This window comes from Alexandromys fortis, unplaced genomic scaffold (genome assembly GCF_014885135.2).
Source record: "Alexandromys fortis isolate MF-2015 unplaced genomic scaffold, M_Fortis_MF-2015_v1.1 scaffold_154, whole genome shotgun sequence".
In the NCBI taxonomy this organism is placed as follows: Eukaryota; Metazoa; Chordata; class Mammalia; order Rodentia; family Cricetidae; genus Alexandromys; species Alexandromys fortis.
Window position 1 is genome coordinate 3,189,299 of NW_026068040.1, and position 3,744 is coordinate 3,193,042.

The window sequence follows — 3,744 nt, forward strand, 5'->3', positions numbered from 1 at the left end:
TTTTTTTTTTTTTTTTTTGATTTTCGAGACAGGGTTTCTCCATAGCTTTTGGTTCCTGTCCTGGAACTAGCTCTTCTAGACCAGGCTGGCCTCGAACTCACAGAGATCCGCCTGCCTCTGCCTCCCAAGTGCTGGGATCAAAGGTGTGCGCCACCAACGCCCAGCTTTGCTATGCTTTTTCTTGTCTTCCTTCCTTCCTTCCTTCCTTCCTTCCTTCCTTCCTTTCTTTCTTTCTTTTTTGGTGAATACATTTTACTTTATCAGAAATTATACTTAACATAATTTCACTGTAGACAATGAAAATGCTTTCACAGACTCATGATTAGAATTCAACAAACTGCATACAAAATGTCCTTTTCAATTCTGGATGTTACAGGTGTTTTGAGAAGCAGTATTTTTACTATTTATTTCTGCAATTGATTGTAGTTAAGACCCTGGCTCCACTTTTGTCTTTGACTTCAGATTTTAAATATTAGTCCCAATTACGAAATATTTTACAATATTGAATTCTCTCTCTTTAAGATTTATGCTAATATGCAAATAAAGAATGTTGATAGAGCTATATTATAATGTATACATACATAATACATAATATAATATACACATATAATTTGTTGGTATACAAAAGAGTTTCAAAATAGCCCAGAAAGGAGTATAGCAAAGATTTATTTATTTGTAAATAAACTCACTGAGATAGTCGCAATCTGTAGTCTTCTGCATGTGCTGGGAACTGGAACCTAATCCAGCAACCAAGAGGCTTACACATGCTTTCCATCAGTAGATGAGACCACGCCCAAAGTGGGCTGGTATCTTCAGGGCTATTGGCTGAAGGAGTTTCTACAGCACCTCCCCCTTTTGTCTAAACAAGAGAATTATAAGTCTAATATAAAACAATATACAATAAGAATATCAAGTATTGACCAGGGAAAAGAAGAGGAAAGAATATACATAAAAATTAGCATGAACAACATCAAACAATAAACATATGCTAAATGTTTCAATGGTTATCCTATCCTAAGGAGTTTAAGTCTTATATTAAAAATGGCTTGGCTAAGTCATGAGAGGAAAGTAACTATGACTATCTAGTCTTCAACCCCATCAAATATCTGAGAAGGGAAATAATATTACTTGAGTAAACAGGAAGTGCAATCAAACAAAGGGTGTAAAAAATGCAGAAACAATTGGCTACCTGGGCAATCACCCAAAGTCTCATTTGCAATGTTGGGGCAACCAACTTTAGCTAAGGCCTAGACTAACTGACAGACCATTTTCAGAGGCAGGAAAGTCTGAAAAACAATCTTACCCTGTCTCAGCAAGGTTTTGCTTATATCCTGCTGGTCTAGTCTGGACACTGTGTATTTTGTTAGTAGTTGAGACGGAGGCAGTTGAGACAAAGGCTAGTTTTCTCAAGAATAAAACAAGCTCCAAGTGGAGCGTATTCAGTGTCCAACATTCTCTTGGGAATAGATCAGTGCTTCCAGGAGAAATGTGTTTCATGTCAAGAGAATCCTAAGTTATTTAAAAGTCATAATTATAGTTCTTTGAAGTGTTTGAAGATTAACTCTATGTGGAATACAATCTGTATGCATCTAAAGAACCTGATTGGTCTAGCTATAAGTATGACAAACATGGATGACTATTGACCTGTAATTGTTAATACTTATATAGCTTAAAGACTAAGACTTCATATTTAAAAAATTAAACAATCTTTAAACAAATATGCAGCAAATAAGGACAATGACCTCAAAATGTAAATAATATATAAGCATCTTGATCAGAGATAGAAATGAATACTGCAGTATGATAAATATATCCTAAAAGTGCATGAATATACAAAATATCTTCAGCAGAGGTAGAAACATGAATGCATACAATATGATAAAATAACTTTGCAAATGTGCACAAATACCATAAAGAGAAATAGGAGCATAGTCAATATAACAAATATAATTTGAATTTGTATCAATATACAAGAATGTAAATTGTCTATAAATAATAGCTCATAGCTATTCACTCTATTACTCATTATCATTATTATTATTAGTAGTAGTAGTAGTATGAATAAGCTCATACTATCCTACTTAGTATCCCAACCCATGTTGGGCGTCATGTTTAAGTGGAGACTACTTGTTTGTTCCTGGCCACCCAGGTCCCAATAATCACACAGAAACTATATTAATTATGACATTGTTTGGCCAATAGTTTAGGTGTGCTCCAACCTAGCTCTTATATCTTAAATTAACCCATTTCTATTCATCTGTGTATCATCACGAAGCTGTAGCTTACAGGAAAGGTTCCAGCAGTGGCATCTTTCTCCTTCAGCAGCTACATAGTGTCTCTATGACTATGCTTACGCTATATATCTCTGTTCAGACTTCCCACCTGGCTTCACTGCAAAGCCTTGCCTAAAACAGCTTTATTCATCAACCAATAAAAGCAACACATATACAGAAGGACATTCCACAACACTAGAATGATATTCACTTAAGCTGACAAGTGTTTATCCCCCACCCCACACAATGTTAGAGACGCTTAGTCAACTGGTGGCAAAGTGACCCTGCCCTGGCTGGCCGTGTGCAGGTGTGCTAAGATCACCACATGGCAGATTTGTGAGTCAGCACCCAGTCGGTGATGTGCTATGCAGATTCAGCTGCCTTCAAGGGGTCCCTGCTCCTGTAACCCTTCACCCGTGCTCCTGGAACTGATCTTGGTAAACTCATTGGCTTATCAAGTTGGTCTATGGTGTGTCTTAGTTTGATGGGAAACATTCCCCCCCTGGGCTAATGTATTTGAATGAGTACTGGCAACACCTAATCCTACCCAGTTTGAACTTATCTAACCAGCAGTGTTTATTTCAGGAATTTGATGTAAGTGGGTTTAAAATTGTTACATATTCTTAATGGATCATTCTCCTTAGGAACAATTACCTTCTTTATCTCTTCTTTCCAATTAAAAATTATTTCTATCTCTTTAATTGTGCGTATATGTGTGCCTGTGTATTGGTAGGTGAATTTGAGTGCAATGACCCTGGAGGAAGCCAGAAGAGACCCACTGGAGCTGGAGTTACAGGCAGTTATGAGCAGCCTGATATGGATTCTAGGCACTCAACTCAGGTCATCTGGAAGAGCAGCAAGTGCTATTTATGAGTTGTTTCTCCAACCCCTCTTCTGCCTGATTCAGATGATTTTTGCCTAACATTGTTAGGTATGCCATTTGCATCCTGATATTTTCAGCCTGTACCAAATGAGGGCATTTATTGTGGACAGGAAATAATGGGATCCTATTTTTCAATCCAGTCATCTAGTATTATTTAATTAGAGACTTTAGATCATGATTATTTTGACAGGTATTTACTAATTCCCATCATTTTATTGCTTATTTACTTGATTGGCTATAGGTTTTATTTTATGTGCATTTCTTTGGACCCCTCTTTGCTTTAGGGACTTGCTGATTTATTGAGTTGGCCATGATTGGTTCTTTCTTAGTTCCTTCTAGTTCCTGTGCTCTTCACTCTGGCTTCTTCCTCTGTGGATAGATTCCCATCAGTATCTTCTGCAATGTTGCCTTGATAACTATGGATTGCATCTGTGCTCATCTGGAATGCTTTTATTTATCCATCAATTTTAGAAGATCATGTTAGTGGATAAAGTTTCCTGGTTGGCATTTATTTACTTTCAGGGCTTAGAATGCATCACTAGACCCTCTCCTGTCTAAGAGAGGTTTCTCAGGTCGAACTTAGAAGTC

The 3,744-nt window shown here is 37.1% G+C and overlaps 1 long non-coding RNA gene across 1 annotated transcript in view; it reads right to left on the minus strand.

Annotated features, from left to right (window-relative positions):
- LOC126515680 (uncharacterized) overlaps window positions 1-3,234 on the minus strand; it is an 8,795-nt gene extending 5,561 nt beyond the window's left edge. The window contains exon 1 of the long non-coding RNA XR_007595904.1: window positions 690-3,234. This is a non-coding gene — a long non-coding RNA (uncharacterized lncRNA). The remainder of the gene's footprint in view (window positions 1-689) is intronic.
- Between the last annotated feature and the right edge of the window lie 510 nt (window positions 3,235-3,744).